General features: G+C 32.9%; 1 protein-coding gene across 2 annotated transcripts in view; it reads left to right on the forward strand.

Moving 5' to 3' along the window:
• SEMA3A (semaphorin 3A) overlaps positions 1-20,809 on the forward strand; it is a 488,784-nt gene that overhangs the window by 142,936 nt on the left and 325,039 nt on the right. The window lies entirely within an intron of this gene.

Consider the following 20,809-nt stretch of genomic DNA (forward strand, 5'->3'; position numbering starts at 1 on the left):
CAGAGTTAATGCCCACTCTCTGATTTGTAATTTTCCAAGGGAGTACCATTTGAACAGTTAATTCCTGAAAAGTCCAAAGCAATCCCTGGTACCAAATTATTACTCAGGACCCAATCTATGTGATATTTATGTATCAATGTGGATCACAGAACCTACCACAGACATCTGAGATATACCATATAATAACAAAGAGCAAATTTAAGTAAAACCCCACATCTGATAGAAATAACGTAAAACATGTTTTTCTTCCAATTTTTAAAAACTAGATTAGATCTTTGTTCCCAAAGATCAAGATAAGTTCAGTTAATACTGCAACTCCTGTCTTGTCCCCTTTTTGTTTTAAGAATGCTAGAAAACTGGATATTTGCGAAATATTCTTTTATTCTTTCAGTTTCTAACTAATTGTATTTAGTTGAATGAGCACTATTAAGCAGGTTCATGAGAAGACAGAAACAGAAATCTAAATTTTTTTTCACGTGGTTATGGACAGGCCCAATCCCCTTTTTTCCATTTCAGTGACAGTATATTCATTTATTCCCAATCTCTGTGCATAAACTTCCTAGTTCTTCAAACGTTCATCATTAGAGTCAGAGAAATAATCTTAGAGCTGGAAATAAGTAAAGTCTAAGGGTAACTTAAATGTGAGATGAGTCTAAAGTGTGCTTAAACTCTTGGGCATCATGAATTACAATTTATAAAATATAAAGAATATTAACATTTTGATGATCGACTATTATTGCCTATTCTCATGCAAAAAGAGACACAATGTTAAATTTGGGAGGGGGCAAAATTGTAAACAATCACTTAATTTATGGTTTTGCTTTCTCCGTCTAAACTTTGGCTATGGTTTAAATGAACAAATTTGTGTTACTGTAGCTCTCTTAGTGGATGTCTTTAACTCTGTTGTGCTCTATGAGAGCACTGAATTCTCATTTACAGCATATTTATTTAATCATTTATGCATCATTGGACTAGGTGAAAATTTGCATATATATATATATATATATATATATATATATATATATATATATATGACACATTGTGATGAACGTCTTTGTGAATAAAGCTTTTGTTAAACTTTTGAAAAGATTCAATATCCCTGAACAGTAGGGTTTGTCATTTAACTTCTGCTTGAAATACTCTCTTCCCAGAGATGTCACTGCTTCTTGAAATACATTGTTGGGAAGCATCACTTGCTACTAGTTCTGTGTGCTGTTTTTCCTTTGACATATACATCGGGATGAATGTGTGTCAACCCTCCTTTCCCACACTAAATGCAGTGAGAAGTACTGTATGATATGACCTGACAGCCCAGTTGCACAAGGTACGTAGGGAGAGTCTTTATCGAGGAGACTCCAATGATCAAGAACACAAATTTGCTTCATTCAGCTCTTAACACACTTCCCCTTTCTCTAATACCTTTTTTATATTAAATTGAATTTGAATCCATTCCTCAGTGAACTTTCACCAGAGTTAATTGTGACTCAATACTCCTCAGCCTCAGTCATCTTCTGTGGCTTAGAATATGGTTTTAAAACAGTACCAGTTGAATGTAGCAGAGTATGATACACAATGGAGTATTGGTCAAAAGTATTTTGGGAGATGAGATGAGAGCTACGAGTCTTCTTTGAGGATAATGTCTTTATTTTCTCTTAAAATGCATGTTTTAAGGGATGGAAATAATATAAATGTAGGCATGAGTGTGTATTTTTTGTTTGTGCACACATGTGTCAACAAAAATGTGCTAGGCACAATAAAGCACAATTGCAGTATGTTTCTTTATATCTATATTATAATTTAATCACATATGGCATAAACATAATACATTAAATTTCATAGCAATGAAACTAACATTTATTAATGATAACTATGTACCAATCACCTCCAACTTCTTTGTGCTAACCCACATATCAATGCTAGGAAGTGGCAAGATTCTATCCCATTTTGCAGGTGAGTTAACTGAGGCTCAAAAAGTGTAAGGTACTTGTCCTAAGTCAACTGGAGAGCCAGAGTTCAAACTCAAGCAGTCTGCATAACACTCCTTATTGCTAGCCAAAATACTGACCCACTTCTATAGCAAAGATAAATTTAAGTCTAGAGAGGTGTTGGCACGCTATAGATAACAAATGTACTGATCTTAGAAAACTGGCATTTAGGTTAAGCTTCCTGAAGGAAATTGAGAGGGTAAATAATTTTTTCATACTTTAACTTAGGCAGACTGTGTTACAAGACTGCAAGATACGGTGTGTGTGTGTGTGTGTGTGTGTGTGTGTGTGTGTGTGTGTCTACACATATATAAGGGTGACATTTTTCATCCTTTCGTAGGTCTCCTTGGGGATGTTTCTCTTTAATGCATTCTCCTCCTGGATCCCCAGGTTTATGTGTCTGTGCAGATGACAAGGAATCCTTGGCGTGCTGGTTGCTCCTCCTTAGGCACATTTCTGCCACAGATCCACAGAACACTGTCCTACTGTATGTTGATAAAATGGAGGTTGTGAAATGCAGTTCATGTTTATTCTTGCTTTGACTGAACATCTGCTCAACCAAGACCAGCTTTTTTCAGTTCCATCTACTCATTACTATGGTTACCATAGTATATACTCTACTTTAGACCTGTATCTATTGGCGTGTGGCCATCCTCTCTAGGAGGAAAAAAGAGAAAGTTTTCCAGAGCCAAACTGGCCTTCTATTCAATAAATATGGTAATTTTTGCCTATGCTAAGTTTCCTGCCCTCCCCTTTCCTTTTATGTTTGGTGTTCTTCTGTTTAGAAAGGATCTTTCCATCCAACTTTTTTTGTGTGGATTTAACTACACATTTTCTACTTAATTACTCCCTCTGTTTTTAAAAGTTTCCCCTTAATTGCTCTCACATAGGGTTTGTTTCTATAGTCATTGTGGTATTTCAATGTGACAGTTGCCTGCTTATATTTTTTTTAAATATGGTATCCAAGAGAAAAAGTTCTGATGTTTCTTGAGATGATGCTCTTAGTACATTTTAGCCACCCTGTGGACCTGTGCTGTCTAATGGGATAAATAGCCAGTGGCCTTGTGTGGCAATTGAGCTCTTCAATTGTGCTAGTGTAAGTAGAGTTTTGAAGATTATAAAGACTTTGTAAGAGAAAGAAAAGAATGTATCATGCCTCTATAATTTTATATTGATTATCTGTTGATTACATGAAATAATTTTCATGTTATAATAAGGAAAATACACTTAAATTAATTTCACTTTTTATTTTATTTTCTTTTTGAAATGTGACTGCTAGGAAATTTAAATATGTGGCTTGCATTATATTTCCAATAGACTTTGCTGCTTTAGAACAGTTCTGAAAGTTGAGATAATGTCAGTAAAAAAAACAATGTTTGCATTTTTGTCAACTGTGATCATTTCTTTGCTTAAATGTGTTTCCATAGTTCATAAATATCTGGACTTTAAAAGTAATGTGTTTGAATTTCCTAAGAAAAATGTGAATCGCCTATCTTTACTTTCTAGCAAGGACTATACAAATAAACAGTGTGTGTGTGTGTGTGTGTGTGTGCATGCGCGCACACGCTAGATATTATATATATATATATGTGTATGTGTATATATATATATACACATACACATATATATATAGTTTCTCAACAGAGCTAATAAGTTATTATTCTTTACAATTATAACCTGTATTTGTGAATGTAAAAATATGTTTTTTTTATCAAAAGCAAATCTTCATAGTTAGAATATATATGCAGAAGAGCTGAGAAATAAAGACTTAAAACGCATGCATTTTATAATGAAAGGGAAGTGGTCCATCATATTAAAAATATTTACATTATGTATCAAGGTCTATTTTATAGAACCGTAGGTACTACATGCAACCAGCAGTAATAATAAGTATATAGTTGTGTGTTGGGGGGAAATTATGAGGGGATCCTAGGAATTCAGACAAGTTTTCCTTCCCATCTCCCACATTATTGAATAGACCGAGGTTATTGCAAACAACTGAAGTTTGTAAGGATGATTTGAGTCAGTAAGAACATATAAAATTATTTATAAAAGGTGTTATATACCCAGTATTAGAAATTGGTAACACATTTTTAGAAAGACTTTTATCTAATAATGTCAAAATAAAATAATTTTATGTTACCATAATCATTCATTTTAATTTAATTTTTTATCTAATTTAATTGTATTTGTGCTATTTTATTATAAATTATAAATAAACTTTAGTTTTCTGGAAGTTTTCTCACCCATAAAATATCATCTCACATGAAAAATAGATTGTTTTTTCTAGAATTAATTATAAAATTATTTTGATATTACCCTGTAATTTATATCAGATACTATATTTTAATGAACTAATAAAAATATACTTTATAAAACAGTAAATGCAAAAATGGCAAACAGATTTGTATGCCCAAAATATTTACTCTTAAAAAAGCTCAGTCCAGACTACTGGAATCAACTAGATGGAGCTTAAAGTGATTTGGATTTAGTCTTGATTCTTGCTGCCTTTCAGTTAATTAACATTTAAGAAGTAGCTATTGCTTTTGGCATTTAGTCAATTATATGAAAAAGGCAGGAATATACACTTACTATTTTTTTGTCAGTACAGTTGGTGGACTTTAGGTATCTACCAAAATCTGTTAAATACAGGAGATAACAACATCCAGAATCTGAAACTTATCTCTTCAGTACATTAAGTTTAAACTTTTGACATTGGAATACAATGTAAGATGGGAAATTCAAAAGTTAGTTATCTCATGCCAAGGCTTAGAATTCATTAACATTATAACAATACTTAGTCTCTGTATGTTTTGTGTACACACACACACACACACACACTGGGCGTGCCATAAAAATGTATACAAGTGAACACGTTGGTCAACGTTGCTCAAGCAGTAGTTCGCTATAATCAGAAGTGTCTGGATGCTGATAGTAACCACTTTGAGCACCTCTTGTAATTGCAAAAGTCAAACGTGACTTGTATTCATCTTTTGTTTCGGTATATACTGAGTATTACAATTTTAATAGTTTTCCTTTCTTAAAATGTGTATATAGTTTTTTTGGAATCATGTATATACATATGATGAAAGTTGCAAACTGAAGACAAAAGAAGTGTCTGTGAAATTTTCCTTTTTAAAAAACGTTTCAAATTAGCCTTGGAGCTATATTTTCTTCATCTGAATTTTTCTTTGGAGAGTGAGTATATCATGGGAAGCAGGAAGAGTTTAAAAAATTTGAAAGAGAAATGAGCATTCTCTTATAACTTTCTATTAATTAGAGGCAACTGCCTCTCCTCATTGTTTGTTTGTTTTAATTTCTTCTACGCACGCTGAAGATTTTGATAAAGAGGCAAATGAGGAGTATGAGAAGTATGGGGCCAGTGTTGTGGAAAATGTTAAACATCATCATTTTAAAGTTTGAGTGTCATCAGTGTTAGACAATAGACTGTCCCTTCCTTGTGTTGCATTTCTAAAATCTGGAAGTGTAAACAGCAGGTTAGGGACAATCAAGGGAGGTCGTATATGTGTGATGAGGACCTTGATAGTAGTTTCTACTGAAAATTTTGGAGGATTATGTTTTTATAAGATATTTCTAAATTGACACTCATGCAGTATGTAGGTACTATTGTTGTTTTCCCCACTTTATATAAGAAACGTTGCATCACATCTGGGCTTTTTTGTCTCAAAAATAGAATGAGTGGAAAAAACTAAAGGCCTAAATCAAGGTCTGAAATAGTGCTTACAGCAACAGTCTGAGATTGAATCATAACTAAAAAAAAAAAAAAAAAAAAAGATATTGCGTTATTTATCTTTCTTATCTTAAATAATACAATGATTCATTATCTTAATATGTTAAGTCATCCCATTGATAACAGGTTTGCAGTGAGTAGAGGATTTAAAAATAACTTATTTGGGTGTAGCAAACTTAATAAAGTTACTCAATCTTTAAATATACTCAGTAACTATAAATATTTATTTCAGAGTAAAGCTAATATATAGTGATCACTTTAAGTATTTATTCTCCTACAATTTTTTTCCCCAAAGCACAGATTTATCTATCTATCTCTCTATCTATTTATCTATCTAAGCATAAGTGCACCTATTTCAAGAGCAGAGCATATGAAAATACACGTTTTAACTTATCAGTGCCTTAGACTGATTATGTCACAGCCATGTGTTGAGGTTATATTCTTTGAACTATATTGAACTGTCACTGAAAAACCAAAAGATTAGTTTCTTCATATTGAAACATTTTAACTAATTGCTTCTTAATTTTAGCCTTTACTTGGAATGCTGACTCCCAGTTTGGCACTCGATGTAGGAATTAATAGACTAACTTTCCTAGACATTTACCTTCCTACAGACTACTGTCCAGGAAAACCTAGGCTAGAATTAAGAACATCTCTTTTCCTTGGCATTGCATCTAATATGTGCACGACTAAAAAAAGGGGGAAAAAAGAGGTAGAATACATTGCTGTGAATAAGAAGTCATAATTATTTTACAATCACTTTGATCACATTCTAATGTTCAGTGGATAAAATGTCATATATCTTTATTTCTGAAATGCGTCGTCGGAACTTAGAATTTTGGATTTATTTGTAATATCCTGACAGGAACATCTGATACAAGCCACTTGTAAAAGTCATAATGCCACACCAATTCTCATATTAGCACATTGCATAATTCAATAACCTATGTAGTCTGTGGATCCTTGCCAGAAATCTTTCTGAAAGGTTGCTGGGAAAGGAGTAATGATTAATGGTAAAAACAAGTTACTCGATGAAAAAGACAACTGAATGCTGCTTATGATAGTTTTGTGAATAAGTTTGAAAGATGCTACTAGGAGTCAGAGTTTTTATTCCTTTCTTTTTTTTTTTTTTTTTTTTTGGTTTTATGCTTTCATTCACGCAAATTACATTCTTCTCAATGTGCCAGAACATTTCATTAATAACAAGGAAATACCTCATTGCCAATGGAGTTGAACAGGCTCCCATCCACATTCCTATTTTATTTCGGCAGATCAGACTTCTCTTCCTTCCATTTCTCCTTTTTCTGCCACTAAAGGAGCATGCATGCACGCACACAGACCTCATTCTCTCTTATTACTTGCCAGCTGTAAGGCTGAGATGCCAAGCTCTAAAACGTGTTCTTTTTTTCAAACATCAGCAGCAGCAACATCTGGATCTGTGCAACTTTAATATTGGCTGGTTTCCTTCTTTTCTTTTGGGCCTTCCAGGCACCTGTGAATGTCCTGTACATACAGAATGACACCAAACTGTAGTTGGAAATCTGATTCTGTTGGCATAGTGAACAAGAATTAGTTAGAGGCATATAAAACTACAAACTGCAAGTAATAAAGAACAAGTTCAATGCATTGTAGGTAAGGGGTAATGAAAACTTAGAGTGAAAATTAAGTAAATTTAAAACAGTTAATGAAAACTAGAGTCATCTGAATCTTTCAATTTCGAACTTTATTACAAAATTGCGGGCTAGGAAGAAAAGCAGAAACATGCCTTTTGTCATAAAATATCAAGACCTGATTTTAAGCTAAAAGAACTTTGGAAGGAAGCCAAAAAAGTTTCTTCCAATACCCCTGGCAAATTTCTTGATCATCTTAGATACTTCTGGGTTTTATATATATGTATGTATTATTATATATGTGTGTGTATGTATATATATATATGTATATATATATATATATATATATATATATATATATATCAAAGTTTCTGATGTCTTTTTGAACTCCAAATTGAATGACTGCAAAGTGCGATTTGGACGTTATTCAGAAAAACAATAAATAGTTCCAAAAAGAAAAGCATGTCTGTCACAGGCATTGATGGCTTGAAACTCCATTCTACATAAGTCCTGGCATTCAAATATAAAACCTGAGATATAGACTTTGATCTATAAATCCTAACAATGTATGATTCTGGTCTTTCTTTCCCTGGCATGGACTCATCAGTTTATGTTTTGAATGCCTTGGCTAATTACCCTCAGATATAAATATCAAAGAGATAGATATAGGACAAAATCCGTTGCAATACTTTTAATTATCTTTGATTTAATAAAATCCAAGTCATTCCTATTTCAGAATATAAACGAAGGACCATTGTAATTGTCAGCATGAGCGCTCATGGGAGATTTGGATGAAATATACTTGTAAAATTCTAAAATATCCAGTCATTTAAATGTGCAAAAATTAAATCAAATATCTCCTACCATGCCCCATATACTATAGGAAAATAATATTAGGAGGTAGGAAATAAATAGTATAATCAATGGCAGATGACTATTGTGAGTGATAAAGGAAAAATCAATTAGGTAAAATCATTTCAGTCTTAAAACATAAGAAAGTGTACATGTCTCTTCCCATTTTACTTCTTCATAAACTGTCATCTTCAAAATGTTGATTTATAGCGTTTACCTAAACAGATGATCTTCACTGGGAACATGTTAAAATCAGTAGATCTATTTCTTAATGTATATAATGTTTTGTCATATACTGTCTTCATTAGTTTTTTTTAAATTTTTTCAAAGTTTTAATATTAGGTTCCCTCATTGTTCAGTAGATACATTTAAAAGGTCATTTATCTCACACATATTTTTTATCTTTGAGATAATTAAGAGATTGTCATTCTCACTTTGTAAATTATGTCCTAAAATACTGAAGAATATGACCTATGTTATATTAATATCATAAAATAATGTTTTCAGACTCATTTTGAATTTCCAATTAAGTGTTTTTGAATAGACTAACCACAAAAATGAGCAATGGAACATACATCCAGGGTACAAAATATTTATTCCTGCTGAATTTAGCCAGTGGTTTTATAAAATAAATTGAATATTACTAGCCTTGTGTTTCTTTTACTTGGGTTACTTCTCCTGAGAATCTATGTTTTTTGTATATACCTTTATCCTTGGCCATTAGGTAAGAATGCGAGGATTCTGACATTAATCATTATGATTAAACTCCAAATCCCTATAAGTGAATAAATCACATATTGGAGCCCATCGATTAAACCGCAAGTACAGGCCCTAAATTTGCTAGAGAAATAAGACCATAAAATTATTGTAGGGTGGGGCAGTAATTCATTTAAAGACCTCAGAGACCCCAAGTGAAATCACAAAGAGAAGTGAAAACATGTATAAAATAATGCAACTTTTAGAATTATATACTGTATTCTCTTATTTTTCACTGCAACATAAAATATACTGTTGATTTTAATCATCGTCACTTGGAGAGCTATCGGATAATATTATGTTTTATAGGGATTTGGTAGACAGTACCATGACCCCCATCTTATTTCAGACTCTCATTGTTGTTCACTTTGGACTATTACAGTCGTCACCTAACCTGATTTTAGTTCATCTTCCAGGTTTCTGGGAGAGAGTTTGTCCTAAAATTCTGCTATGTTTCTGTTTCTCTACCAATTAAAATCTTCCTTGAATCTTTTGCCATGACAGCCTCTCAAACCTCATCTTTTGCGTACTTGTCTCATTAAAATGTATGTTCCAAAACACAAAACTCTATGTAATGCTTTGAAAATTGAATGTTGTACCACTTCTATGCTTTTATGCACACTATTACCTCCGCCTGGAATGTCCTTATCGGTTTATCCAACCCCACTTCAGTATATCCCCACAAGCCTGGCACAATCTGATCCGAATTCCCACATTAAAAGGACTTCTTCCATGAAATTTTCTGTGAAACTGAGTTGGAATTATTCATCCCATGCTACTTCTGTATCTTTGGTTTAGGTACATTTTTGCAGTCCTTTCTCTAATGAATATACATTTTTTCCCCTCATGTGGGATTTTGAATCCTTTTAGGGCTGGAATCACATGTTATTTACACCAGTGTTTCCTGTGTCTAATAGAGGGTCTACATGCTTAGTAAATATTTGTGGAATGACCAAAGGAAAGAAGCGAATGGGTCACAATGAGTAAGAGTCAGTAAAATGAAGAATATTTTTATTGTCTATAAACTTGGCAGAGGTTATTGAAATAGAACAGCTATTATCAATTGAGACAGTGTGGATGAGGGCTTATGTCATCAGAAAATAAACCTTGAAATATTTTTGTATAGCGAGTCATGTTTCATTTTCATGAACTTGCACATTATCTTGAAAATTAAAATCTATTTCATCACTCTCTCCCTTTTCCTTCCCTTAATTTCTCCTTTTTCTCGCTTTCTTCCAAGAACTAAGTATTTATCATATGCCAGTAACTTCTCTAGGACATGGTGTTAAAGAGGTCATTAATGTTTATTTATGGATACCGGGCTCTCTTGTGACAGCACAAATGAGTTTTGGAAGTGTAAAGATGGGGACACTAACATATTTTTTTCCATATAAACTGCCATAAAAAATAACTGGCCTCTATTATTTCTAAACCTTATTCACTTGACTCATTTCTAGTTCTCTGAGTAATGTCCCTAAAGATTATACTGTTTTTTTTATGTCTTTGTAATTTACAAAACACTTATTTGTACAAAGGGAATTACATTCAATCTAATAAACACAGGCTATTTAAAAATAAATGGATCCACCCATAAATTAAAGATTTAATTCATAAAACTCAAAGTGTAATCTGCCAACCATCATCTCAACAAATTAGAAACATGCTATAAATTATCTTTGTGGCCCATTTATTCTGTGGTAAATGCTTGCAAATATCACTTTGTTGCCATTAATCTAGTTTTGAATTTTATCACAGGCTAAAAAACCTTGCAGAAAGGAAAACAGCCTTGAGGGTTGTCAATTCATCAAAAAGACCATGTACCATAGCTGCTGTTCTGTATTGAAGTTTATTCCACTTGCATGATTTCAGGCTTGAAATCTGTAATTAAATGCTACATTCTTTACATTAGCTAGCAGTGGTGGAAGTTATGAAACTGGATCTAGTTCTAAACAATGCTACTTAGAAAAAATAAACTGGTATCTTTAAAATGACAGTTATAATATACAGATAGTGATTTTACAAAATTTAGAAAGATCTCTCATATAGAATTATTCTATCTTATAGGAATCAAGAATATTTTTACATACTCTCATGTTTTCTCTGTTAGGAATTATGCATGCTCTTTGGTACCACTTTGACTATATGTAAATAATATATTTCTTGGCATACATCAAGGGCTCAGTATTTCCCGACTTCTTTGCATGACTGCTTTTCTTTTCCCCTTCTTTCCTTTGCTCTCTTTTTTCCTCCCTCTACCCATCTCAGTTACTACATGTAAATAAAGCCTTGCCTGATTTTTCCACTTGCTTCCTAGCTGCCATTGAACATGCCTAGAATTAGGTTATGTTATCATTTCATTTTGAAAGACTTTTTAGAATTCTCTCATATATAAGAGTTCACCTCCCTGGAAATAATGCAAATCTACTGAGGGAAGAGATCGACTGATGAGCAGATTTTGCAACTTCAGACTACCTACGTTTTATTTATTTGTTTATTTATGTATGTATGTATTTATTTATTTAAATTTCATATAAAATGAAGATTTATTCATTATAGACACAAAAGAGGATATAGCTCCTTCCACTTTGACAAAGGAAATCAGAAACATAGCTGACTACCTACATTTTAAAATGAATCTATAATATTGTGCCTATAACAAACTCTAAACATATTTTAACACAAAGATAAAATGTTTATGTCATATACATTTTTACAAAATGGAAGAAAAAAGAATGAAATAAATATACCTAAACCATTTAAGAGACAGTCATAAATCCCAACTTTTCATGAGAAAATTTTACAAAATAAAAACCAATTACTCAATTTTTTTCCACTAACAATGGAGTGACTATGGTTTGCCCATGGATTTTACTTATATATGCCAAGCTAAAATAAATCACAAGCAGATAGTTCAAGGAAGTGTTTGTTGTTTATGCTTCATAATACACTTCAATTTAGTTTTTATTTTTTCTTGAATTATATAATTGCCCTATTTAGAATTTGGCCACAAATCATTATTAAACTATTACCGCTATAAATGCCCTTGCATTGGCAACCAACATCTTTCCTCTGACCTATTGAGAAAGCTGTCTAAATGATCTCCATAATTGTACAGGTGGCTCTAACACTCTCTGCTTTGCCAAATTGCTAGAGTTGTGTTTTAAAATACACCAGATCATATTGCTCCTCTGCTGAAAACCTTCCAATTACTTACAAGGCTCCCCACAATCTGTCGAGTCCTTCAAAGTGCACAAGGCTCTCTGTCCATGGTCACTTTCCCTCCTACCTCTCTGATTTCATGTCCCTCTCTGTCCCTCACTCAATCCACTGGAGCCACAATATCTTAGGAAGTATTCCTGAAATACTTCCAACCAATAAATATACTGAATCTCTGCTGCCTCACCTTCTTCTCACACATATCCTGAGGCTGACTCTCTCCCTTAAATCAGATCTTTGTACAAATGTGGCCTTATTAGAGAAGCTCTTCCTGACCTTCTAATCTGGAATAGCACTCTCACCACTCTTTCTCTCCTTTGCCTCATTTTGGTAATTTGTGTTGTTTTATATCATACTTTAATCTATTTCTTCTTTTATTTATTCCCTGTCTTTTCTCCCTAGGACACAAGTTTCATAAGGGCAAGGATTTGCCTGCCAATTGACACAACTCCAAAGTCTAGAACTGTGCCTTCCCCATCATTCACACACACACACACACACACACACACACACACACACATTCTCCTTTGTTATTGGTCTGTAGACCTATTGTAAAAAAAAATTAAAGATAAATATAAATTATTGCCTATAAAGTATTTTTTATATTCGTTACACCTCTCCTTTTCCTACTCTAATAAGCAATGAATGTCTTTTTTCCACTCAAATATAAGCTCTTTGAGGGAAGTGGTTGGTCATATCTACTTAACAGTAGTGTTTCCTATAATATGAGTACATGTATTATATGTTTTATCAAATAATAATCATATATCGAATGTTGAAAGAACATTCTTTTTGTGATTGATAATTATTATGTAGTCAGGAATATTGTGAATCTTTTTAATCATTTTCACGAATATTATAGTCTACCTAGCTAGACATGTTGTCATATGCACTTTATTTTTCATAAGAGTAGAGAATGATCTTAAGACCAAAATTTATGATAAATTTCAGTCTCTTTGAGAAAATGAATTCAGGGATAATTTTTGAAATTTTTTGCTAAAGTTAAAAAATATATACATTTTGGGACAGCTAGATGGCTCAGATGGTTAGAGCGCCAACTCTCAACAACAAGGTTGCTGGTTCAATTCCCACATGGGATGGTGGGCTGTGCCCCCCGCAACTGAAGATTGAAAACGACGACTGGACTTGGAGCTGAGCTGTGCCCTCCACAACTAGATTGAAGGACAATGACTTGGAACTGATAGACCCTGGAGAAACACACTGTTCCCCAATCTTCATTAAAAAAAATGAAGATTCATTAAAAAAAAAAAGAGTATCTCAGAAATGCCTTTAAAAATTATATATATATATATATATATATATATATACACATTTTGTAATCTACAATTCTAATTTGGTAAAATATAATTTCCAATGTATAAATAATCATCATTTTGCTATTTATCTTTCAGCCAAAAACAGCATTTGCTTTGTTTCAACCATATGTTCTTTTCTTTTTGCTCTATAACAATCTTGTTTTTGTTCATTCATTAGAGCTGGCAGATAACTATAAGGATTTGGATTCCAAAGCCAATTCAGCGTTAACTTTATATCCATGACCAAGGTCAAATATGAGTTCTATCTAATAGAAATATTGAGTAATCTCATGTTAATCTACTCTGTGTACTAGCTCTGGCCAGCACTAATGAACTAGGTTTGATTGGAAACCCCAATAGATTACTATTGTCCTACAGCGTTTACTTTTGTAAGAAATCACCCTACAGATTTATCCCACCCACCTAAGTCAGATTGCTGTGGCTCAACAATATTTGAAGTCTTTGTACACCCTGTGATTAAAGAAATCCTTGATCCATGGTGTTAGGAATGTAAGTGGGTTCAACGATCACCATACTGATAAATACTAGTTCTCCAGAGGATTTTTATTTATTTACACATTTAACATTGTGTTGACTTACCATTTTTTCCAATTAGTTAGAAAAGGTAATACATAATTTAAAAATTTAAAACAATTTCCTTTAAACCACATCGGAAAGCTAAAATGTACTATTCTCTTAAAGAGAATAAACAGACTTAAGCACGATTTTAAAGTCACATTTAAAATAAAAAATATTTGACATGAATATTTTCACTCTGCACGTGGTGTACTATAACAAAGAAAAATCCATAGGATATTACTTTTTGTCTTTTATAATACCAAATAAATTAAATATTGAATTATAAAATAAAATTCTTAGCCTGTGTTGCATAAACCTTGAATGATGGTAATCAACCATGATGCGTGACTAAGGCACACATCTGTCCATATGATTTATGACAGAATATAATCAGAGAATAAGCTCTCCATTTTTTATAGAACTGAGGTTCATTGTAAGAAAGGATCATGTTTAGCATAAGCATGGAAATATTTTTCATTTGTACTATTTCTAAAGGCTTCTTTCCACTTCCTCCCCCCCACCCCAAAATTTATTCTTTTTACTCATTGAATACTGCAAGTACCCCTTGTGAACTTCCACTCAGGAAAGGTCATGATTTCTTTTCATCAGAGAAACGTTTTCTCTTTAAGAAGCAAACAGTGCGTATGTTCTGCTTTAGCCGAAAAAGTGGTCTGTTTGTCGTACTTGGCATGCTTGATTACTGGTGATTAATGCCAAAAGAACATGTAGATAAGAGTCTTGCTAAAATGAATATTAGCAAACTTTAACGATAATACCACAGTGAATTGCACCTTTGGAAGAAGGACTTAAGCTCTCTTGAGTATTGATGTTTCCGATTAACATAAATATGACAGTACAAAGAACATGTATGATTAATTTAATGTCAATATATTGGTAGCTAAACTTCAGAGAGCCTTAAAAAAAAAGTCTTAGCCTTGTTGTTAATACTTACTAAGCATGTGTTATGCATTTAATTACATTCAGCGTTTCATCACATCCATTTAAAGATTTGTTTAATATTTATTACAACCTGACTAGGAGTGTACTATTATTCCCTTCCCTTTACAGGTTCAGAAACTGAGGCTCAAGTTGTAGTCATTTGCCAAAGTTTGCCCCGTGTGTAAGATGATGGAGTCAAGTTTCTAATCTAGGTAGTGTAACTCTGCCATGTTCATAATGCTACGTTACTCTGTCTGATTGTTAGGAAAGGAGCCCCTCTTCTCCAATACATTCTCTTTCAGAAAGCCCCTTCTGAGTTTAAATGTGACTGATGTGATGTCTCACCTTTTAAATTCTCAAAAACTTTTTGTATCTTCATTAATATGTTTATTTTCCTGGAATATAATTAAAACACAAGTGATAAGGATGATGATGGTGGGATAACATTTTATGAAGTGTCTATTTTTTACAGGAATTTGTTTTACAAGTGTTAACTCATTTATTGTCATAACACTAGGAGATAGTATTACCATCCACATTTTACACATAATTAAACTAAGGTGGCACAACTAGGTAGTTACAGAGCAACGATTTAAACCCAGGCACTTTGATCTCAGATCATGTGTCTGAAAAGTTATTGTCCTATCCTTATTGGTCCATTGTACTGTGGAGAAAGATGTTACTTTACTTAGGCTCTGGAGCATTTCTACTAAATAGTATCCCAACATTTTAATTTTAGTGATAATTAGTCCCATCTTGTTTTAGAAATCGTGTAAATGTAACTTAAGAGGAAAAAAAAAATAGGAAAAACATTCTTTAATTAATAAATTACTTTGATTAATTAATAAATATTTTTGAGTTAAATGTGTAATAACATGGTTAGAATAACCGAAGTATAAAGATAAAGATTAGGAGGTGAGATTAGAATTATCAATCAGAATTGGCCTTGCAAACTATGTGCTCTCCTCCGTAGATTACATCCAAACTCTTGGTTATATCTAGATAAACTGAAATTTAGGAAAATGTGATTGAAATCACAAGTGTTATTATCAAAGAGTTATTATTATTATCAAGTATCCTAATTCCTAAAATCCAGAATGAAGAATAAAATTCAGCCAAATACATATTTGACTAATGCTAGAAAATTCACCAGTATTAATAGCTACTACGTATATAGCAGACCAGGGGTGCACACCTTTTCATATGCCTTATCATTTAATCTTCGCAATAATCCTACATGGCAATCATATTCATACTCATTTTGCAGAAGAAAGAAACAGAGGCACAGAGAGATTAAGTAACCTGCACTAGGGGAACACAGCAAGTAAATTCGAAGAGCCCAAATGATTTCTAAGCTCCTGCTGTCTGACTACATTATAACACTCCATCCTGTATAACACAGTTAAATAACTATACATAGTTTATCTTTTTACTGTGAAATATAACCACTCTGTGTTCAGGTCTTAATTTATAAAAGTGACTGAGTGCCAACAAGGAGAGGTCAATGTCACGGAAAGAAAAGTTTAATGTTACAGTTCCCTTAGTACGAGAGGCATGGCGTACTTCACAGGGCCCCAAAAGAAACATCGAATTTTGGTTGGGAGAGCCTTCCGACAGAGCCTCTAAGGGGGTTCCCTCAGGGTAGCCATGAGGGCAGAGCCCGCAGTTTAGGATCAGCTAGTCCTTAGCAGTCTGGCAGGCTGTGGGCTACAGGAATCGTCTCCAGTTGTTTGATGTCTGGACCTGGGTTCATTTAGAGCACAGCAAATGTTGGCTTTACGTGTGAGAGAGAGATAAGGATGTAGGTGGGGGCGTGGCCTGAGATCTGCCCGTCTGCGCAGAAAAGGCGTGTCCCGCCTCCACAAACCTGCTAGCCCAGGGGGGAGGATCAGTCTCTCCCCAGGTCTCTAGTCCCCAAAGAGATGTGAAAACTTTGTAAGATACAGAAAACAAACAAACAAACAAAAACCAGTTCATGCAACAATCCAAATACAGAAAAGTCATAATAAATAATGTACTTCTAAGGGGTGTAATAGACTCCCCTTTTATGGAAAATGACCAGATACCTAAACTGCTTAGTTTTGCAAACAGAACTGTATTTCCTTTTGACTATTTATAAATAATTCTATATATTCACAGTGTAAGTATCTTATGTGAGCAACATGGAATTTGCAATTTTGCTAGCAACTAGAAACAAGTTTGATTTATTTAATATAATTTTAAAGTTCTGGTTAAAGGAATTGGAGGGAATTCCTGCTAAAACTTATCAACCTTTTTAGTGTACTGAAAGGAGCATGTAATTTTCATTGTATACAGAGAGATTAAGCACAAAATCTATAGGCAAAAAGAATATATCATGATACCTAGAGATAACAAGTCATTTTCTTATGGGAGCAAGAAGATTTAAATGTATATCTCCTATTAAGTATTGTAGGACTAAAGGCATGATTCCCATTACCAAGTGGTTTTGGCAATGTTGTTGAGGCATCATTGATTCTATAATGATAATAATAGCACAGGCTTAGGAAACAAGAAAGAGAATAGAGGTGGAGATGATGGCAGTTGAAGTCTTTGCTGCCAGCTGGGCTCTTGATTTGGGTTCATCTACTAGGGAAATTTACTGCTTTCATGTCTTTGGCAGTCTGGTGGAGTCTACGAACTACTTCTTACAATGATATATTTACATGCAGAAAATTAAATACAGTTAACCATGGAGCAATACACATTCGAACTGCATGGGTTCACAAATATACAGATTTTTTTTTTGCAATACATACTGTAAATGTAGTTTCTCTTATGATTTTCTGAAGAAAACTTTCTTTTCTCTATTTAACTTTATCTTAAGAATACAGTATATAATACATAAACTATTCAAAATATGTGGTAATTGACTTTTTATGTTATCAGTAACGCTCTGGTCAACAGTAGGCTATTAGTAGTTAAGGTTTTGGAGAATCAAAGGTTATATATGGATTTTTGAGTGTGTGGGGTTCAGCACCCCTAACCTCTGAGTTGTTCAAGGGTCAACTGTATATAGCATTACAAGGAAACCTAATTATATTGAAAAAAATTATAAGAACACTGAATATAACATATTTGTGATTTAGTAATATTTGCCCTTTCTAATTAAAGCATTCGTCAGAGGATCTAGTGGATTTTTCACAATTTAAAAGTAATGATGAGTAAAAATATCATTCTAAGATTTCTGAAGAAAATATAATATGATATGAAAATGTCTGATTTCTTTTGGTGATACAGTCACAGGTGTTTTATTAAGGTATCATAAATGAAAGGAATGCTTAATTTCAGTTAAAAGTTAGTACAATTTTTTTTTTTCCAATCCAGGTTCATTGATCACGTGAGTTTCATATGAGATTCTTGGTGTTCTGCAAACCACTGGTAAAGAAGCTTTGGGATTCTCAGGAATCTCTTTGGTTATATCAGTGGAGTATGTCTTCAACATTGTCTTCTTTACTTGCTGCCCTCTTCTAGCTTGTTGCCCACGCAGCTTACTTACTTCAGAAAAACCAATTCGATTTTTTTTAAAATTTTTTTTACAAAAACGACCAAACATTTCATGAGGGCCTACCCTCAAGCTGAGCACGCTGAGGTCTACCTGCCCATCCAGCTTCCTTTTTCCAATGAAATACTGATACTCATGAAAATAGTAATGTTAAAGGCCACAGAGCCTAAGAAATAATTTGTCACTGATTTTTCATGTTTATCATTGAGTTTCTCTCCCTCAATTTTATTACCCGTAAAGTCAATTAAAAACTTAACTATTATCAGAATTAAAATAACTATTCGGTATAAAGTGCTTTGAACAAACTTTGCATTGTAATAAATGTCCAGTAACAACAGCTACTCTTATATTGAACTCTGGGATTTGGTGACTGATACATGATAAATTACCATACTAATCAGCATCTATGTGGTAATCAGAGACTTGAAGTCCCTTTAAATTAAGGTTAGAGTTTAATTTAGCTATATTTATTGTATTATCTGGTGAGTGTGTAACATTTGTAATAATCATTTGCATAAATATATTTAAGCAATACATTTTCAAGACCATACCTAAACATATAGTGATGATTTCTAAGTGGTTAGATTTCAAGCAAGTTGGTTTAGTTGATTTCTAGGTCTGGTGGTATTATATCCTATCACACAATGCACATACAGAAGTGATAAAGGTTGCTATATGAACAATGGTACTGAGCGATACAATGGCACATGGAAGTCATTTTATGCCAACAGATCTATTCTACATATTTTATTGGGCATAAAAAGAAAGAAATCATTTAATTTACACAATAAGTGATAAAGGCAGAGGTTTTAATGGTTTTCTTATTTAAACTATGTTTCAAAATTTTGATCAATCAATTTTTATTAACAATTAGTTGGTGATTATCAATTCGGTATTACCATTTAATACCTAAAATAACCAAGGGACTAAATATGGAAATTTCATATTTTTATTTTTTAAATGCTGCCAGTGTTTAAAAGGATAACAATTTCATAGTAAATACCTAAGAATTAGTTGTCACTTATTCATGTTAATGGATGAAGAAAGGGAGGTTCAGCTATGACCTAAAAGTCTTTTGATTAAACAAGTTGTTTTGCTTAATTCATTGTTCATGTGTGTTTCTTTTACTGTATAAAAATGTAGCAAATATTTCTAAATTATTTGATGTTTAAGAGGCAAATATATATTTTCAAATACTATTTATTTCAACCCTTATTTAGAAACTAGGAATTTTTCATACAATTTTGCAGTTTCAGGACTTCCTGATGCAGTTGCATTTCCATTGAATTTGTCCTAAGAAATGCTGTCCACCAGAGAACACTTATTTCAGTTAAATAATTTATTGGCAACTCAGCAACCATAATAACTGATGAAATATGTTGAGACAAGGAGTAGTCAAGTATAGTGAATGTGAAATGTACTGCAGATTTTAGAATAGGAAGAGCATATGCCAGGAACAATGAAGAATAATACTTTTCAAATAGTAAGATTATATTTGTTTTTAACATTTTTAAGCTGAAAAAAATACGGATACTTAGGTAAAGAGCAATTTTGTTAAGATATAAGTTAGAACTAAAAAAGCAAAACCATGCTACAACATACTTTGTGCAATATATATATATATATATATATATATATATATATATATTAGCCTATCTTTAACATATAGATAAGATGAGGGCAAAAATAAATGAATTGTGATAGAGTCTGCTTTCGCTGAATACATAATATTATAGGTAACTATCATATAGCCCATATTTAATTTTCTGTACACTGCACTCTTATTTCTAGAAAATCAAGGTAAAACTGAGGAAATGAAATGAAGAGGAGTGCTTTCTTAGGTTTACCGTTTTTAATAATCACTATCAGTGACCCGATTTTGTTTTGCCTTTTTCACTTCCAAGGACAAAATGTATACATTACTTCCACAAGTTTTGTATAAAACTCCCTCTAGGCTTCATGTGACTAATGCTTCTTTGGGACACATGTAGCCTGAGGGATGGAAAGAGTTTTTAGGGTCCAAAAGCTGAATCTCATATTAACATGGAGAAATGTCCTATTAGCATGATGGGTACTAGCTAACAGTAGAACTTGCTAATGTGTGAAAAAAAAAATTTTTTTTGCTGGTATTACGAGCTTTGTGCTGGGTGTACTGGTTTATTTGGAGGCTGCTACTTGTGAAAGCTTCACCTTTTCCATTTTTAGAAAATGTGAGGCAGCAAAAAGGTTTTTGACAAACTGCAGATCCTGCAGTTTAATCAGCTTGATGGTGGGTGGCACTC

This window comes from Rhinolophus ferrumequinum, chromosome 20 (genome assembly GCF_004115265.2).
Source record: "Rhinolophus ferrumequinum isolate MPI-CBG mRhiFer1 chromosome 20, mRhiFer1_v1.p, whole genome shotgun sequence".
Classification (NCBI taxonomy): domain Eukaryota; kingdom Metazoa; phylum Chordata; class Mammalia; order Chiroptera; family Rhinolophidae; genus Rhinolophus; species Rhinolophus ferrumequinum.